The sequence below is a fragment of the Giraffa tippelskirchi genome, chromosome 8 (assembly GCF_054371585.1).
Source record: "Giraffa tippelskirchi isolate mGirTip1 chromosome 8, T2T-mGirTip1v1.2.pri, whole genome shotgun sequence".
Classification (NCBI taxonomy): domain Eukaryota; kingdom Metazoa; phylum Chordata; class Mammalia; order Artiodactyla; family Giraffidae; genus Giraffa; species Giraffa tippelskirchi.
This window is the reverse complement of record NC_137282.1, coordinates 32,116,508-32,137,907: the sequence shown is the minus strand read 5'-3', so window position 1 is coordinate 32,137,907 and position 21,400 is coordinate 32,116,508.

The following is a 21,400-nucleotide window of genomic DNA, read 5'->3' as shown; positions in this document are numbered from 1 at the left end:
GCTAACTTCACCAATTCTGTTCTTTAAAATTAACTTAGAAACAAAGTATTCATAGGAAAATTATTACAATGGTATATACTCATATGAATATTTAATAAATTCATAGCATTTTGCATAAGATTTATTTGAAATATTAGCTTTTATGGCAATCATTTTGCATGTTAAATTTTCCAATAATCAATCACAGTTATATAATACTCAAGATGAAGATATTTCAAATTTACTAAACCCGGTAACTAGAGCGGAGAAGGAAATGGCAACCCACTCCAGTATTCTTGCCTGGAGAATCCCGGGGACAGGGGAGCCTGGTGGGCTGCCGTCTATGGGGTCGCACAGAGTCGGACATGACTGAAGCGACTTAGCAGCAGCAGCAGCAGCAGCAGCAGCAGCAGCAGTAACTAGAGAGTCAGTTGTGTATTTATCTGTTGGTCCTTTATTTGAAAATCCACCATCCTCACTTATACTACTCCCAGTATATTTTCACGTGTTTATTTTAGGGGATTTTTAGCAGGGGGGAAATGCACATTGAAGTTTCCTCCTGATATATGTATATATGTATTTCATGTGTTTATGATTTGTACTGTATATGTATATATACACTACAAATAAAGCTAGCATTAAACTCTTTTAGAAATAATAAGGGTAGACATCAGATTAACTTTTTTGAGATCAAATGTAAGGCTGTTAGTTGATTTTCTGACATGAAAACAGAAATAAGTATTCTAAATAGCTTGAGAAACCACGTAAGGGGAAACTCTGAAATGAAAAGCATCAAGAAATGGCATTTATTCATTATGTGACTTACTTTTATGGTTATTGATAGTGATTTTAGCAGAATTGCTCCTTGTTTAAAGGTGGTTATTATCAGAGATAAATGGATGATTTTACTTAACTTGACTGTGGTTTGAAAATGTTTTTTCTCACATCTTTTTTATTTGCAAGTATTCTTTTTGCCTTTTTCCGTTTCTTTTTTTGGGAGATGATCTTGATCACTGTCTCCTATACAATGTCATGAACTTCAGTTCATAGTTCTTCAGGCACTCTGTCTATCAGATCTAATCCCTTGAATCTATTTATCACTTCCACTGTATAATCATAAGGGGTTTGATTTAGGTTATATCTGAGTGGTCTAGTGGTTTTCCCTACTTTCTTCAATTAAAGTTTGAATCTGGCAATAAGGAGTTCATGATCTGAGCTACAGTCAGCTCCCAGTCTTGTTTTTGCTGACTGTATAGAGCTTCTACATCTTCGGCTGCAAAAAATATAATCAATCTGATTTCAGTATTGACCATCTGGTGATGTCCATGTGTAGAGTCTTCTCTTGTGTTTTTGCAAGAGGGTGTTTGCTATGACCAGTGCGTTCTCTTGGTAGAACTCTATTTGCCTTTGCCCTGCTTCATTCTCTACTCTAAGGCCAAATTTGCCTGTTACTCCAGTTAGTATTAGTATTAGGAAGGAACAGAATTGGAAGAACCAAGAACACCAGGGTCTCTGAGACAGACTCCATACCTTCTTTCTGACAATGGAAGCATGGCCAACTTTAACCTCTTCAGCAATAAATTCCACTCAGCTTAATCAACTGACCAGAGAGCAGGAACAAGTGTCCTTCTCAGACCAGCAGAGCCAAACCAGATGAATGATTGTGGCGAGTGCTCTTTGGCCCATGATTATCAACTGCCTGCCCTCCTGGCTACTGTTGGAAGAGAGGATTCTAACAGTCACAGAAGGGCTGTAAGAATAGAATCTACTCAAACGTTTATGGTTAAACAATGTGCCAGACTAGGACTTTCTCTATTCAAAGATCACTAAGGTGAGGACACACAGGTACAGCAAATACAAAAGATTCTACACGTAGAAGAAAGAGAACACTGGGCAGGGATTCAGGAAAAGAGTATTTTCTGAAAACAATTATTGAAGACTATAAATAACGAAGCAAGTATAATTTTTGTTTTTTAACTCTTTTTTTTTAAAGTCGAAGTAGTATATTCACATATGAACAAGTGCTATAGACAGAAAAACTTAGAGAAAGCAAAGGAATTGTCTTCCTCCCCTTTTATTCCCAGCTTATACCCAGAGGCAAATTTTAAGTTTTGCTAGGTTTACCTTAGTGAGTCTAGAAATTATCTTAAGCCTCTGTTTCCTGAACTCAATTTGAGACAATTGTCTATTGGTCTTCTATCATAACAGATGATAATTCAGTTCACCATTATTTTTTGTTTCTCCAAATTTGATATTTATATTATTAATCCTATTATTTGCTATTTTGATTTTAAATGGCACATTTAAAACTTTGCTACCTTTTGCCATACACTTTAATACTATCTCTTGATAATCTTATTATTGCCTTTGCCTTTTCTACAGTGTTTTTTTTTTTTTCTTTCTGGTGTCTAACTTTGTTCCTTTAACACATCCAGGGTTATTCAATGCACATTCTACCTTATATGTACTGCATATACATTCAATTTTTATATATATTTTTGTGTATGTGATTGTGTATGAGTTTATGTGTACCATCTCTAAATCAATAGTAATTTACATTATTAAGAGTATATTAATATTATTCAATATCAAGTGAAGTTGTACATTAGGATTAGATTTTCTTAGTGGTCTAATATCATGATGTCTTCATCAATGCTTCATCAGTATTTAGTATGCTCTATATTTGGACTATGATATTGTGTTTCCCCCTTTTCCTCCCTTAAACTCCTGAACTGTGATCAGACACTAAATTCAGATAGTAATTTCTACTACAAAGAAACAAAACATGGTTTGGTAAAAATCAGTGACTGGTAGAAGAATTACTTTAGTTTCTATTTTTTTAATCTGTGTACAGTAGCTAACATTTTACTAAGTACTTCCTATATGCCAGGTACTGTTGTGTTTTTAAAATATTAATTCATTAAATTATTTCTCAATCTTATGGGTCTGGAAACCAAAGAAAGTTAAATAATTAGTAAGTATATAGCAAGTGAGTTGTAGAACTAAAATCCAAACCCAGACTGGCTCCAGAGCTGTGCTTAAACCGTTCCATTCAGCAGACTGCCTCATGTCCAAAAAATGGCCCTAAACTAGTCTGTAGCTAGGCACAGTGCAGACTTCCTGTTTTATGAACTTAATATGAGTTTACCCATATCCTTCTGTATGGGTATTCCTGGGTTAGTTTCAGATCCTTGGTTAACTGTACTAAACTGATTCTCATAAGACATATGCTTTGACCTTTAAAAAAAAATGGAGATAAATTTATGCTGATTGATTTCTGCTTCCTTACCTAGTCTCTTGTTCATAACCATTTTGTTTTGAATTCTTGTCTGTTATCCAAATTTATTAAAGGAAATTTAAAAAGAGAAATAATCCACATATTTCCCATATATTATATAACCATTCAGTCTTTATGTGTAAGTACACCCACACTTTGCATAATTATCATAGCAGTTTTCACTAAGGTTAATCAGTGAACATTACTCTATGTTGCTACATACTGTGCATAATTCTTTTAATGATTGTAACATATTTCAGGTTAAGGTGTCATAATTTACTTGAGTATTTTGGTTGCTGTCACGATTTTTCAATTGGAAAAGTTATAGTAAACATTTTTCTTTATATATTTTGACAGTTTCTTACTGTTGATCATTTTCTTAGAATAAAGTTCTAGAGGCAATCAAAGAAACACATTTTTTACTTCCTTATAGGTATATACACTGACAGAATGGTATTTTCAATTTTTTTCAAGTTAAATACTTTATACATAAAATACTAAAGAACTGTATTAGATAAATTTTCTTTAATTCAATTCAATTCAATTCAGTTCAGTCCAGTCGTTCAGTCGTGTCTGACTCTTTGTGACCCCATGAACCGTAGCACACCAGGCCTCCCTGTCCATCACCAACTCCCAGAGTCCACCCAAACCCATGTCCATCGAGTCGATGATGCCATCCAACCATCTCATCCTCTGTCGTCCCCTTCTCCTCCTGCCCTCAATCCTTCCCAGCATCAGGATCTTTTCCAGTGAGTCAGCTCTTCACATCAGGTGGCCAAAGTATTGGAGTTTCAACTTCAACATCAGTCCTTCCAATGAACATCCAGGACTGATCTCCTTTAGGATGGACTGGTTGGATCTCCTTGCAGTCCAAGGGACTCTCAAGAGTCTTCTCCAACACCACAGTTCAAAAGCATCAATTCTTCAGCGCTCAGCTTTCTTCACCGTCCAACTCTCACATCCATACATGACCACTGGAAAAACCATAACCTTGACTAGGCGGACCTTTGTTGACAAAATGATGTCTCTGCTTTTCAATATGCTATCTAGGTTGGTCGTAACTTTCATTCCAAGGAGTAAGCGTCTTTTAATTTCATGGCTGCAATCACCATCTGCAGTGATTTTGGAGCCCAGAAAAATAAATTCAGCCACTGTTTCCACTGTTTCCCCATCTATTTGTCATGAAGTGATTACTATTGAATTAAACATTTTAGTTGCATTAGATTAATATTTGAATTTCCTCTCATACAGGATCTAATGGAAGAAGACTTATCTATTGTCTAAGTGACATTCTCATATGTAAATTCTCACTTTAGGATGCAATAAATTTTAATTACATTTGTACAAATATTTTATAGCTGTTTTCCATTTATTGCTTTTTGTTGTTGCATGGCAAATTTTCCTGCTTTACATGAGTTGATCTTTATAGTTATTTCTTGTAAAGTAAACACCATTTAAATACTGTAGACCATTATCTGCTGATTTTCCTTGTTAACTCTACAATTTATTTGAAATTTATTGACTTATGGAAGGAATTAAGTGTGAAGCTAAAACAGTAGCTACCAATTCCCTTTCTCTATATTTGTTATTTTTAGATTATAGTAATGATGGTTCTATCCTGATATGCATTGATGCAGTGGAGGTAGTTAGATATTATGTTTCAGAGGAGGAGTCCAAAGTGAAGATACGGAATCAGGTATCATTAATATATAGATGTTACTTGATGCCATGGATAAGATTACAAAGGGAGAGGGGAAGAAGAGAAGGATCTCAAATCAAGACTGAGGACCTCTAGTATTTAGAGGTGATGTGAAGAAAAGTGATTCCACCAATAAAACAAGAAGGCACAGTCAGTGAGAATTTTTAAAGTCCTATTTGTCCTATGGAGTATCCATTCTAGTATCTCCTCTTTATTATTTGTTCACTTATCTTGGTCTTCTCTTTCCTACTGCTGGTTATCCACATACTCGTTTATGTTTTGATATATGAGACAGGAAACCATGTAGCTGGTGTAGGCGTCTTCCAATACTGTAAACATGGATACTTTGTCCATCTAAATGTGGGATACATAAAGTGAAAGACTTAAGGAATCAATTACCTTAAGATGGGCTTAAAGTTGTCAAACATCAGGGTTATGGACTAATAATATATCCAAGAATTTAGAATAATTTTTCTTTTATTCCAGTTGCTTCTCTACTTTATAAACCAACTCTCAAATTGTTTAGGTTGTATCTTCACAAATCCTGCAGAGTTGGAATTTTTAAATAGCTTCAGAGAAAATATGCATTGATGGGGAAACAAGAACTTAATAGGTTCTATTGTCTGTAAATATTCGGACCAAGATAATTTTTAAAAAGCCATAAATTGAATAAAAGAGTAAATAAAAATCATAGTGGCAGCTGATTTCATTTGTTGATATTTTTGTGCTCTTACTGATAACAATGCAATTTAAATGATTTTAGCATTTTGCTTTGATTCTGAAGGTAAGGCAAAAAAAAAAAATACATGTAAAAAAAATACAAGTAAAGAATATCAAGTAGTGAGAATTGACTTGCTACTGTCAACATGCTCTATTTTCTTATCAATAGTTGTCATTTCATAGAAAAATGCATATGCATTTAAAACAGAATGACAGAATATACACAAGGGATTTTTAAAAACAGTCAATCAGAATGTATTCCAATAGTGCTATTCCTGATAGAAACACATATCACAGTGTTGATCATACTCAGTGGTTTAATCGTGCCATCTTAACATCACTCTTTTGTCAAAGTTTACTATTTCTTTTATTTTTCTTCTTTAAAAAACAAACAAACACATCCTCAAAACTAAGGCAATGCCTTCAGGTTCCAGAATTATAAACTCAGATTAGTACACATTTCAAGTGCATTTTATTTTATTTTTTTAAGATTTTTTTCTTTTTCTTTTTTTTAATCTATTTATTTTAGTTGGAGGTTAATTATTTTATAATATTGTAGTGGTCTTTGCCATACTTTGATATGAATCAGCCATGGGTTTACATGTGTTCCTCATCTAGAACCCCCCTCCCATCTCCCTCCCCATCCCATCCCTCAGGGTCATCCCGGTGCACCAGGCCTGAGCACCTGTTTCATGCATTGAACCTGGACTGGCGATCTGGTTCACATATGATAATACACATGTTTCAATGCTATTCTCTCAGATCATCCCACCCTCGCCTTCTCCCACAGAGTCCAAAAGACTGTTCTATACATCTGTGTCTCTTTTTCTATCACGCATATAGGGTTATTGTTACCATCTTCCTAAATTCCATATATATGTGTTAGTATACTGTATTGGTATTTTTCTTTCTGTCTTTCTTCACTCTGTATAATAGGCTCCAGGTTCATCCACCTCATTAGAACTGATTCAAATGTATTCTTTTTAATGGCTGAGTAATATTCCATTGTGTTTATGTACCACAGCTTTCTTATCCATTCGTCTGCTGATGGACATCTAGGTTGCTTCCATGGCCTGGCTATTATTATAAACAGTGCTGTGATGAACTTTGGGGTACACATGTCTCTTTCAATTCTGGTTTTCTCGGTGTGTATGCCCAGCAGTGGGATTGCTGGGTCATATGGCAGTTCTATTTCCAGTTTTTTAAGGAGTTTCCACACTGTTCTCAATAGTGGCTGTACTAGTTTGCATTCCCACCAACCGTGTAAGAGGGTTCCCTTTTCTCCACAGTCGCTCCAGCATTTATTGCTTGTAGACTTTTGGATAGCAGCCATTCTGATCAGCATGAGATGGTACCTCACTGTGGTTTTGATTTGCATTTCTCTGATAATGAGTGATGTTGAGCATCTTTTCATGTGTTTGTTAGCCATCTGTATGTCTTCTTTTGAGAACTGTCTGTTTGGTTCTTTGGCCCATTTTTTGATTGGTTCATTTATTTTTCTGGAATTGAGCTTCAGGAGTTGCTTTTATATTTTTGAGATTAATTCTTTGTCCATTGCTTTGTTTGCTATTATTTTCTCCCATTCTGAAGGCTGTCTTTTCACCTTGCTTATTGTTTTCTTTGTTGTGCAAAAGCTTTTAAGTTTAATTAGGTCCCATCTGTTTATTTTTGCTTTTATTTCCAATATTCTGGGAGGTTTCAGGGTCATAGAGGATCCTGCTGTGATTTATGTCAGCGAGTGTTTTGTCTATGTTTTCCTCTGGGAATTTTATAGTGTCTGGTCTTATGTTTAGATCTTTAATCCATTTTGAGTTTATTTTTGTGTATGGTGTTAGAACGTGTTCTGCTGCTGCTGCTAAGTCATTTCAGTCATGTCCAACTTTGTGTGACCCCATAGACGGCAGCCCACTAGGCTCCTCCATCCATGGGATTTTCCAGGCAAGAGTACTGGAGTGGGTTGCCGTTGCCATTGCCTTCTCCAGAACGTGTTCTAGTTTCATTCTTTTACAAGTGGTTGACCAGTTTTCCCAGCACCACTTGTTAAAGAGATTGTCTTTTCTCCATTGTATATTCTTGCCTCCTTTGTTGAAGATAAGGTGTCCATAGGTACGTGGATATATCTCTGGGATTTCTATTTTGTTCCATTGATCTATATTTCTGTCTTTATGCCGGTACCATAGTGTCTTGATGACTGTGGCTTTGTAGTAGAGCCTGAAGTCAGGCAAGTTGATTCGTCCAGTTCCATTCTTCATCCTCAAGATTGCTTTGGCTATTCGAGGTTTTTTGTATTTCCATACAAATTGTGAAATTACTTGTTCTGCTGCTGCTGCTGCTAAGTCACTTCAGTCGTGTCCGACTCTGTGCGACCCCATAGATGGAAGCCCACCAGGCTCCCCCGTCCCTGGGATTCTCCAGGCAAGAGTACTGGAGTGGGTTGCCATTTCCTCCTCCAGTGCATGAAAGAGAAAAGTGAAAGGGAAGTTGCTCAGTCATGTCCGACTCTTCGCGACCCCATGGACTGCAGCCCACCAGGCTCCTCCTTCCATGGGATTCTCCAGGCAAGAGGACTGGAGTGGGTTGCCATTGCCTTTGTTCTAGTTCTGTGAAAAATACCGTTGGTAGCTTGATAGGGATTGCATTGAATCTATAGATTGCTTTGGGCAGTATACTCATTTTCACTATATTGATTCTTCCGATCCATAAACATGGTATATTTCTCCATCTATTTGCGCCCTCTTTGATTTCTTTCACCAGTGTTTTATAGTTTTCTATATATAGGTCTTTTGTTTCTTTAGGTAGATATATTCCTAAGTATTTTATTCTTTTCTTGCAATGGTGAATGGTATTGTTTCCTTAATTTCTCTGTTTTCTCATTGTTAGTGTATAGGAATGCAAGGGATTTCTGTGTGTTAATTTTATATCCTTCAACTTTACTATGTTCATTGATTAGCTCTAGTAATTTTCTGGTAGAGTCTTTGGGGTTTTCTATGTAGAGGATCATGTCATCTGCAAACAGTGAGCGTTTTACTTCTTCTTTTCCAATCTGGATTCCTTTTATTTCTTTTTCTGCTCTGATTGCTGTGGCCAGAATTTCCACAGCTATATTGAATAGTAGTGGTGAGAGTGGGCATCCTTGCCTTGTTCCTGACATTAGGGGAAATGCTTTCAATTTTTCACCACTGAGGATAATGTTTGCTGTGGGTTTGTCATAGGCAACAGGACCATACTTATCAATAATTACCTTAAATGTAAATGGGTTGAATGCCCTAACCAAAAGACAAAGACTGGCTGAATGGATACAAAAACAAGACCCCTATATATTACTGTCTATAAGAGACCCACCTAAAAACAAGGGACACATACAGATTGAAAGTGAAGGGCTGGAAAAAGATATTTCATGCAAACGGAGACCAAAAAAAGCAGGAGTAGCAATACTCATATCAGATAAAATAGACTTTAAAATAAAGGCTGTGAAAAGAGACAAAGAAAGACACTACATAAAGATCAAAGGATCAATCCAAGAAGATATAATAGTTATAAATATATGTGCACCCAACATAGGAGCACCTCAATACATAAGGCAAATGCTAACAAGTATGAAAGGGGAAATTAACAATGACAGAATAATAGTGGGAGACTTTAATACCCAACTCACACCTATGGACAGGCCAACTAAACAGAAAATTAACAAGGAAACACAAACTTTAAACGATACAATAGATCAGTTAGACCTAATTGATTTCTGTAGGACATTTCACCCCAAAACAATGAATTTCACCTTTTTCTCAAGTGCACACGGAAACTTCTCAAGGATAGATCACATCCTGGGCCATAAATCTAGCCTTGGTAAATTCAAAAAAAATGGAAATCATTCCAAGCATCTTTTCTGACCACAATGCAGTAAGATTAGATCTCAATTACGGGGAAAAAAAAAAAAAAACTATTAAAAATTCCAACATATGGAGGTTAAACAACACGCTTCTGAATAACCAACAAATCATAGAAGAAATCAAAAAGGAAATCAAAATATGCATAGAAATGAATGAAAATGAAAACACAATAACCCCAAACCTATGGGACACTGTAAAAGCAATGCTAAGAGGAAGGTCATAGCAATACAGGCTTACCTCAAGAAACAAGAAAAAAGTCAAATAAATAACCTAACTGTACACCTAAAGCAATTAGAAAATGAAGAAAGGAAGAACCCCAGGGTTAGTAGAAGGAAAGAAATCTTAAAAATTAGGGCAGAAATAAATGCAAAAGAAACAGAGAGACCATAGCAAAAATCAACAAAGCCAAAAGCTGGTTCTTTGAGAAGATAAGTAAAATTGACAAGCCATTAGCCAGACTCATCAAGAAACAAAGGGGGAAGAATCAAATCAATAAAATTAGAAGTGAAAATGGAGAGATCACAACAGACAACACAGAAATACAAAAGATCATAAGAGACTACTATCAGCAACTATATGCCAATAAAATGGACAACTTGGAAGAAATGGACAAATTCTTAGAAAAGTACAACTTTCCAAAACTGAACGGGGAAGAAATAGAGGATCTTAACAGACCCATCACAAACACAGAAATTGAAACTGTAATCAGAAATCTTCCAGCAAACAAAAGCCCAGGACCAACGGCTTCACAGCGGAATTCTACCAAAACTTTAGAGAAGAGCTAACACCTATCTTACTCAAACTCTTCCAGAAAATTGCAGAGGAAGGTAAACTTCCAAACTCATTCTATGAGGCCACCATCACCCTAATACCAAAATCAGACATGGATGCCACAAAAAGGAAAAGTACAGGCCAATATAAATGATGAACATAGATGCAAAAATCCTTAACAAGATTCAAGCAAACAGAATCCAACAACATATTAAAAAAATCATACATCATGACCAGTTGGGCTCTATCCCAAGAATGCAAGGATTCTTTAATATCTGCAAATCAATCAATGTAATAATACACCACATTAACAAATTGAAAGATAACAACCATATGATTATCTCAATAGATGCAAAGAAAGCCTTTGACAAAATTCAACACCCATTTATGATAAAAACTCTTCAGAAAGCAGGAATAGAAGGAGCATACCTAAAGTGCATTTTAAATTTCAACTAATGTGTTGTAAAAAAAAGTTTATCTTCAAAATAAGAACTGCAAGGGATCAAGTCAGGAAAACTTTTCCCAATCTGATGGTAGCTCTAATCCACACAAGGCAGATGAGAAATAAGCATGTCTCCTTAAACACTCATATTTTTTCTAATCATGAAATCCAATGCCCTGTTGATATTTGATTCTCAATTTTAAGCATTATTGTTATTGTTCTTTAAAGGTACTATTTTTTCCAACTTCACCCTATAGCACATATGACCCCCACAGGGAAAGAAGGCTCTTCTTCATGGTACGTCTGAATTTTTGAAATATTTTTGTGAGGACTCACTGTTAGAATTTGTATCATTTAACAAGGTCAGTTGCATTTTTTCAGGATGTTTTACTCTAGAATGATCAGTTACTTACGATCGTCTTATTTTGGCACAGTCCAGAAAAACATCTACTTTTGCTTCATTGACTACGCCAAACCCTTTGTCTGTGTGGATCACAACAAACTGGAAAATTCTCTAAGAGATGGGAATACCAGACCACCTGACCTGCCTCCTGAGAAATCTGTATGCATGTCAAGAAGCAACAGTTAGAATTGGACATGGAACAACAGACTGGTTCCAAATCAGGAAAGGAGTACGTCAAGGCTGTATATTGTCACCCTGCTTATTTAACTTATACATAGAGTACATCATGCGAAATGCTGGGCTGAATGAAGCACAAACTTCAAGATTGCCGAGAGAAATATCAATAACCTCAGATACACAGATGACATCACATTTATGGCCGAAAACGAAGAACTGAACAGCCTCTTGATGAAAGTGAAGTGAAGTCGCTCAGTCGTGTCCGACTCTTTGCGACCCCATGGACTGTAGCCCACCAGGATCCTCCATCCATGGGATTCTCCAGGCAAGAATACTGGAGTGGGTTGCCATTTCCTTCTCCAGGAGATCTTCCCGACCCAGGGATTGAACCCAGGTCTCCCACATTGGAGGCAGATGCTTTAACCTCTGAGCCACCAGGGAAGCTCTGATGAAAGTGAAAGAGGATAGTGAAAAAGTTGACTTAAAACTCAACATTCAGAAAACTAAGATCATGGCATCTAGTCCCATCACTTCATGGCAAATAGATGGGGAAACAGTGGAAACAGTGAGAGACTTAATTTTTCTGGGCTCTAAAATCACTGTAGATGGTGACTGTAGCCATGAAACTAGAAGACTCTTGCTCCTTGGAAGAGAAGCTATGACCAACCTAGACAGTATATTAAAAATCAGAGACATTGCTTTACCAACAAAGATCCATCTAGTCAAAGCCATGGTTTTTCCAGTAGTCATGTATGGATGTGAGATTTGGACTATAAAGAAAGCTGAGCACCTAAGAATCGATGCTTTTGAACTGTGGTGTTGGAGAAGACTCTTGAGAATCCCTTGGACTGCAAGGAGATCCAACCTGTCATTTCTAAAGGAAATCAGTCCTGAATATTCATTGGAAGAACTGATGCTGAAGCTGAAACTCCAATATTTTGGTTACCTGATGCAAAGAACCAACTCATTGGAAAAGACCCTGATGCTGGGAAAGATTGAAGGCGGGAGGAGAAGGGGTAGACAGAGGATGAGATGATTGGATAGCATCACCGACGCGATGTACATGAGTTTGAGTAGGCTCCAGGAGTTGGTTATGGACAGGGATGCCTGGCGTGCTTTAGTCCATGGGGTTGCAAAGAGTCAAACAAGACTGAGCAACTGAACTGAACTGATTAAAAAAAAAATACTTGCACAGTTAAAAATTTGTGATGAAACAAAATCCCGAGGAGAGTACATTCCATGTTAAGTGTTCTTAATCACGATAAAATAAAATTAGCAAATTTAAAAAAACCACAACACTGTCATAAGTAGCTCACAGATCAGCTTCAACTATGCAAATATTTCTATTAGATAAAAATTTATTTTTTAAAGATTATACTCCACTTATTATTACTATACATTATTGGCTATGTTCCCTGTGCTGTTCAGTATATCCTTGTAGCTTTTTTATTTTACACATAGTAGTCTGCACCTGTTAATCCCCTTCTCCTGTCTTGTCCCATCCCTTTCTTTCTCCTCCCTTGTAACCACTAGTTCTTTATATTTGTCAGCCTGTTTCTTTTTTCTTATATTCACTAGTTAGTGCTACTCTTTAGATTCCACCTATAGATGATATCATATAACATATGACTTTATCTGACTTATTTCACTAAGTGTATCTTCCAAATTGATCCATTTGTCACAAGTGGCAAAATTTCATTATCTTTTATGGCTGAGAAGTATTCCATTGTGTGTGTGTGTGTGCACATAAATCACATCTTTATTCATCTGTTGATGGGCACTTTGGTTGTTTCCATATCTTTACTATGGCAAATAATGACACTATAAACATTGGAGTGCAGGTATGTTTTCAGATTAGTGTTTTTTTCTTCAGACATATACCCAGGGATGCAATTACTGAATCATACCGTAGTTCTATTTTTAGAAACCTCTGTACCATCTTCCACAATGGCTACAACCATTTACATTCCGACCAACAGTTCACAGTACCCTTTTCTCCTTAACCTTGCCAACATTTGTTATTTTCATTCCTTTTATGATATATAAAATTCCTTTTAATATCTTGTCCCACAATTACATAAAAATCTAGATTTCTCTATTCTTTAAATAAAACTGGAAGGAACTGGCAATTTCATTTCTACATGGCAAGAAATCTTCAAAAGATGAGCTGTGGCAGCCACCTCGTCTTCTACAGTCCAATAAGGGCTCTGCAGTTCTTCCAATATGTATAGCACTTAAGTCACCTGTGTCAGTCTGGTCTCTCTAGGCATTTAAATTTAGCGTCTTTATAAATTGTTCCTGGTGGTTCAGAGACCTATGGACCAAAACGATGGCTTATCATTTCCTCCTTGACATTGTAATATACACTGGAAAGGCAAGGATAGGAAACTTCAAAAACATTCTTCTTTTTTTTTTAAATAAATTTATTTATTTTAGTTGGGGGCTAATTACTTTACAATATTGTAGTGGTTTTTGCCATACATTTACATGAATCAGCCACGGGTTTACATGTGTTCCCCATCCTGAACCCCCCTTCCACCTCCCTCCCCATCCCATCCCTCTGGGTCATCCCATTGCCCCAGCCCTGAGCATTTGTCTCATGCATCGAACATGGAATGGTGTTCTGTTTCACATATGATAATATACATGTTTCAATGCTATTCTCTCAGAACGTCCCACCCTCACCTTCTCCCTCAGAATCCATAAGACTGTTCTATGCATCTGTGTCTCTTATTCTGTCTCACATATAGGGTTATTGTTACCATCTATCAAATTCCATATATATGCATTAGTATACTGTATTGGTGTTTTTCTTTCTGGCTTACTTCACTCTGTATAATGGGCTCCAGTTTCATCCATCTCAATAGAACTGATTCAATTGTATTCTTTTTAATGGCTGAGTAATATTCCATTGTATATATGTACCAGAGCTATCTTCTTTAGAAGAGGAAAGATGGGGAGACACACAACAGTCACTGATCCGAGGCAGTGATGGAATCTTTCTGGGTGATCATGGAGAGGTTCTTTTCACCTGATGGCAGGGAAAATTCCTGGATGCAATGCCAGTTCAGCACTGTGGGAGGAATTATCCTGTGCATTGTTCTCTGTGGCCACTGGGAGTTTCTTCCTTGCTTTTGTTTCCCATAGACATATCTACTGGGCACTTGGCTCTCTTCCTACACTTGCAAACTTTCACAGTCTCTTTCTCCTTCTTCCCAGAGGGCCTACTGAAGGGACTGAAATTCAGAGTCCAAGCTTGCAGTTTCTTTGGAAATATAGTAGACTTCTCTGTTTGCTTTCATTAAGTTCTGTGTATTAATAACAAACTCAAAGTTCTTTCTCAAACATAATTCTCATAACTGATTTATTTATTTTTGCTTCTCTCAACCCATTTCCCCCATATTTGGTAGCCAACCTGGGGTTATTGGAGATAACACACTATCTGGAAGAGTCCACACCCTTAATCTGATTGGTGTCCTTGTCAGGGTCTTAAGGGGCTTTGTCTTTCAAAGCCTTGTCATTCTTTTTACTGAAAGTGAAAGTGTTAGTCACTCAGTCATCTCTTACTCTTTGCAACCCCATGGAGCCTGCCAGACTCTGCTGTTCATCGAATTCTCCAGGCAAGAATACTGGAGTGGGTTGCCATTCTCCCTTCTCCAAGGTATCTTCCCAACCCAGGGATTGAACTCAGGTCTCCTGCGTTGCAGGCAGATTCTTTACCATCTGAGCCACCAGAGAAGCCCACTTCTTACTATCTGAGATCTAAAACAGCTGAGCTTTCCAATCTTAAATGTCTCATACTTCTAGATTCTCTCATGTCTTATACATTTCTGTTTAGAATCCATGCCTTGCAGTTCTTTGCTAAATAAAAGTAAAGCCAACACACCCTTCCATTCTGATTTTTTCCATTCATTTCAGCTAGAGCTATCTTTAATCTGCCTTTTGGGTTACCACGGACCATGGATTTGTAACATTTGCCACTCCATAGCATGGCCCTGTATCTTTGCATTGTCTTCTGCTGCTGGTGCTGCTGCCAAGTCACTTCAGTCATGTCTGACTCTGTGCGACCCCATAGACGGCAGCCCACCAGGCTCCCCCGTCCCTGGTATTCTCCAGGCAAGAACACTGGAGTGGGTTGCCATTTCCTTCTCCAATGCATGAAAGTGAAAAGTGAAAGTGAAGTTGCTCAGTCGTGTCCGACTCATAGCGACCCCATGGACTGTAGCCCACCAGGCTCCTCCGTCCATGGGATTTTCCAGGCAAGAGTACTGGAGTGGGTTGCCATTGCCTTCTCCAAGTTGTCTTCCAACTCAGCCATATTCAGTTTTTTTTATCCTCAGGGGACCCTGCTTGTTGCATTAAGCAAGCAATGAGGAGATGTACATATTTTTGTTTTTTAAATGGGTCAGGTCTGTAGGTCCTATGCACTACTTCTTGTCATAATCTATTGTTGCAAGTTACTGCAAAGGAGAAAGGAAAATATAGTTTAGGCTGTCTTTTCAGGAAGAAGAAGTAACAAGTTTGAAGATCTGTTAGCAGTTGCACCATAGACACTAAATGTCAAGCACTCAAATCACCATGTGGAAGAAAATGGTGGCCATGTTATTTCAATGATACCATTGATTTTAATTCTTCACATTTACATTAATCTCTATGAGTACGTAATCCTACATTTGCTGCAGGCATACATATAAGTGGCTAATTCATGTGAACTTGTTGGATGAGATCACAGACTCTAAAGCAAGACTTTTATGCAAATTCTCTTTTTCTAATCTATAATTATATGGGATTATAGGCATCCTTCAGTAGTAAGGAGTAATATTTAATGTAGGTATTTTTGTTTAGTCCCAAGTAAATCCTCTTCTCATCAATACTGTATAATTACATTTGGTTGTAGAAAACATCTGAGTGGGTGGACATGTTGCCCTCAAAATGTAATTTAAATTTACATGAAATATGTAAATATTAGATTGAAAAGTAAACAGGTTTTAGTAGCCCAAGGACATATCTTTTTAGGCTTTTGTTGATGTTTTAGAGAAAACTCTTAGATTTCTTTGAGGCTTAAAATGTTTCCTGTTTATAAATCACTTTCCCACTATCATTGTACTATTTGACTGAATGGCATTTTGCTAAGTGCTGTTCTTGATTTGAAATGATCTTTGTGATTTTTTCCCTTTTTCTATGTATTTAATTTACATTATCTGGTAAAAAGGGGAACCTTTGAAAAGCTCAGAAATGCCTTTAATTTTAGTAAGCAAATGAGTTCAATAGAGACCCTGTTAACACGATGTAAGGGAAGAAAGAAGAAAGAAACGATGGCGAGGTATCATGTTACTTTAGTCTGAGTATAACCACGCTTTGTAAAAGGGAAGAAAGGGCTGGCTGAGAGTGTCCTCTTGGGGTTTCCAGTTGTCATGTAGCTGTTAGAGTTAGCTATGGGTTCCCTGCCCCTTTGACGGAGGACGGAAGCCTGACAGAATATTCCCACCTCAGGAGGACTCTTGTACATGCCATCTAAGTGGTCGAAATAAAGCTTCATCCGGGGTACTGTTTTTACTCTCTTCATCCTGAAATTGGATGGCAAGGTAACATCACGGGTGAGGGATTACTCTTACAGACTGAACTTTGCTGTGTTGTTCGCCCCAACCCCCACTGCTCATCAATCGCCGTGGCAACTCTTTGTGGAGCTGGCCCACCTGTGGGGCCTCCCTCCCCTCTGAGATCCCGTTCCTGCCCCCAGCTCACTGTACAACCACTCTCAGGCCTGCCTCCAGGTGTTCAAGACCAGTCCAGTTATGTATGGAAGGACGGCAGGTATTCCTGACTCACAAAGCCCACTTATGTCAAGTATACATTGCAGTTATTCACCTACCAGCCTCCAATTCTCCCTTCGAACATCCCTGCGGCTGAGATAAAATGTAGATCATTGACTGTGTGTGTACCTTATTACAGAATCAAACAATTATCTGCTAAGTAACATATAACAAAATGCCTTATTTCACCCCGGAATATCCTGCTCGCTGTCTTAATTTTATTAGAAAGCATATGCCCTACTTTGTGAAGCTTGAAAATCTGCAGTAATTGTACAGTGAATATGCTGATGTGGCAGATGGGTTAAATTACCAGCTGAGCCGCCAGAGAAGCCCAAGAATACTCGAGTGGGTAGCCTATCCTTTCTCCGGCAGATCTTCCTGACCCAGGAATCGAACCAGGGTCTCCTGCATTGCAGGTGGATTCTTTACCAACTGAGCTATCAGGGAAGCCCAATTCAGTTACAAGCAAACATAAAGAAAGCTATTAAAAATAAGTATGTAGAGTTTGTATAAGTACAACAAACAAGAGAAACAGTTACCTTGAACTGAACCTTGAATTTATCACTTCTACCGCTCGACAAAGGCGAATATTTCTTAAAACGAACAGAGGCGTAATATCAACAGTAGCCGACATTCAAATTTTATGTTCCTACTTGTTAGAAGAGCGTTAATTCCCTTTAAGGACAAATAAGGAGCACAGTGTATTTGGACAACTAGGTGGCACTGGTGTGTTATGCTTCCAGTCCTCGAAGAGCGAATTCAGAAATCCTCTCTGTATTCCTGTTCGCTGGTCTGACATGCACCGTGTCTTCAGCTGCATATTCGGCAGTAACTGAGGACAGACTCAGGAGGAAATGCTGCGAGTTGCATCAATCTTGAGAGAGCACTAACAGCTCTCCAGCCTCCCATTGTCATGTCGTGGCTATGGACCTTGAATTCACTATTTCATTTTTTTTTTTTTTTAACTTTCTAGAAATGTTAACATTCTTCTCATAGAAGGAGGGATTTCAAATTAAAAAAAAAAAAAGTTTCTTTTGGAAATGTGAGTGCTTAGAGACACCAGAATATTCAAAGGGATTTTGTTGTTATTCAGTTGCTAAGTCGCATCTGTGACCCTGTGAACCACAGCACATTGGGCTTCCCTGTCCTTCACTATCTCCCAGAGTTTGCTCAAACTCATGTCCATTGTGTTGGTGACGCTATCCAACCATCACATCCTCTGTTGCCCCCTTCTCCTCCTGCCCTCAATCTTTCCCAGCATAATTCAAAGCAACTGTGTTGCCATCGGAGGAGTAAAACTGAAATTTCACAGAATACAGGCATAGGGATGCTGTTGGCTGCTTAGACCTTGCATAAAGGTAATGTTTAACTTTCGAATGTGAACATGCAAAATTAAACAACAACACATACTTATGTGAGTCTTAGGGTGTCCAGCACTGATCTAAATGTTTTGCATGTATCTGCTCCCTGTTTCCCCACAACAAACTTTGAAGCAGGCACGATGACTCACCCCTGTTTACAAATGAAGTCACTAGGACACAGAGAGGAACAGTAACTTGCCCAAGGCTTGCAGCTACAGTGGCGAACACCGTTTCAAGTAGAAGGAGAATTTTCTATCTTTATTACCATGCTAAATTGCCCTTAAAGGAGCCTTCATCAACACTAATTTAAATGATTGCAGTATGATACAGATACTAAACTACAAAATTAAACTTGAAAGGGAAATCAGAAGAATTGGACATTTATTTGATATCAACATGATAGCTATCGGATCAATAATTTTACATCATGGAAATATGAGGGAATTTAAACTTGCCTATGATTTAAATATTTTAAGAGTGTGAGACACATCAAGAAGGATATCAAGGCACCTTTGAACTGGCTTATTTAAAATCTGGATACCCAGAGGGAGCCGGCAATAGTGTCCCCAGATAATGAGGTAGAAATAAATTTTTTTGAATTTTTACTCTCCTTCATTTTTATCAGTAGGATCTTTGACAAATAGTATTTCATATCTTGAGTATATTTTCTTAGAAGTGGAAAAGTATTTCAACATTCCATGGAAAAATATTTGTTGTATACTTACAATAAACCAGGAACTACACCCGAGAAAGCATCAGAAACGAAAGAACATGACATAGGTTTCTCTTGATACATGATAAATTGCCCACTGCCCACTGCTTTAATGTCTTAAAGCAATGCCTGTTCATTAGCTCATGGTTTTATAGATCAGAAATCCTGGGTCCTCCATGCAGGATCTCTTGGGCTAGCCTGGGCTCTTATCTGAAGTATCAGTAAGCCCCATAACATCAGCTTGTTTGCAGAATCCAGTTCCTTGTGGTTGTAGGGCTGAGGATTCTTTTTTCTATTTGCCTGTTGGTTGGGTGTTGTTTTCAACTTCTAGAGGCTGCCGATATCCTTAGCTCATGGTCCTCACCATTTCCAAAGCCAGAAATCCTGTGTCAGATCCTTCCAGCACTTTGAATTTCCCTGACTTCAAATTGTGTCTTCCTTTTCTGCCTTTTAAAGGAGGTGTGATTAAATCAGGCACATTATGGTTAATCTCCATATTTTAAAGACAACAGGTTGGGGACTTTAATTACAACAGAAAACCCCCTACAAGACCCTGGTCAGAGTTTCATTGAGAACAGAGATCATGAGGAATTATCTTTACATTCTGCCTCACAAGTGGCTTATTCCATCAAGGAGCATGTTTGGTTTATCTTGCGATTCTTTACAGTGGACATACTTTTGTAATGACAAGGTAGTATTAATTACATGTATCAAATTACATCATAATCTAGAGATTAAGCAAACCAAATTATAGTAATGACCATCAGGAATTAAGTGCACTGGATATGCTTGGCACCTTAAATACCATTTTCTCCTTTGATCCTCATACAACTCTCTAAGTATCAAGCTGAGTCTCAGAGACTTTCAGTAACTAGCTAACATCAGACAACCAGTAAATGAGAGAAGCCAGACTTCAAGACATGAACTGTACGAATGTAGTGTCTGTGCTTTTTGCTGCACAGCAGGAAGGAAAAGGGATCTAAGAGTCTTGTCCTTGAGAAGAAAGTTATGTTTCAAGCAGAAAGATTAAATGAAATTTGTTATGCAACATCAATATGATTAATGATTCATTACAGATAGCATACAAGATTTTTATATGTATGTACCTGTGACTTTGTGTCCATTTTCATCCCAACAGTTAAGAAGTTATATGTCAGTGTGTGTTATGTGTATGAAACCAAGATGAATTCAGAGATGATTTGTTGTTGTTGTTGTTGTTCAGTTACTCAGTTGTGTCCGACTCTTTGCGACCCCATGGAGTGCAGGATGCCAGGCTTGCCTGTCCTTCACCATCTCTCGGCATTTGCTCAAACTTGTCCAGGTGATAAAAGCTGCTAAATAATACTTATTGCAATGGGGTTTTATCAGGCATGGAGAAATTGATGAGGGTCTGAAACATCCCTTGTGGATATGGTGACATATTTGTCTACTCTATCCTCGGAGCTACTTAAAGGGCACCATTTTAAATCAGAGTGCTCTATTTACAGCACATTTAAAAAATTAAAGTAGTATCTTGGACAATTGCTAATAAACTTTTGGAGTAACTCCTCTCTCATGGAAGTGTTAGTCACTCAGTCATGTCCGACTCTTTGCAACCCCATGGACTGTAGCCCGCCAGGCTCCTCTATCCATGGAAACCTCCAGGCAAGAAAACTGGAGTGGGTTGCCATTTCCTTCTCCAGGAGATCTTCCCCACCCAGAGATCGAACTTGGGTCTCCTGCATTGTAGGCAGATTCTTTACTAAACTCCTTTCATAAAAATGGATCAAACTTTCTTATCAGATTTATGAATTACAGAACCAAAAATGCCAAAAGCAATTTTTAGACTGGTAGTGATAAAACTTACCCCTCAGGATAGAAGCAGTTCTCAAAAACTGCTGATGAGGAGACGATTCTAAAAGGGATGATACGTGGATCAATCCAGTGGGGAATATAGGGTCTAGGAAAAAAGGAATATTGGTCAAGTTGTTATGCCTGCTACTAATAATGCTATTATTTATTAAGTAAATAAACTAGGCTGGTGTGATATTATGTCTTATAAGGAAAATGTGTTTGGTCATTGAGATGACCAAATATGCACTGAATATTTTTTTCAAATATGTTTGGCCTTCATTAAGCATTCCTGGCTCTTAGGTCTCCAGACTTCTGGCATTTCC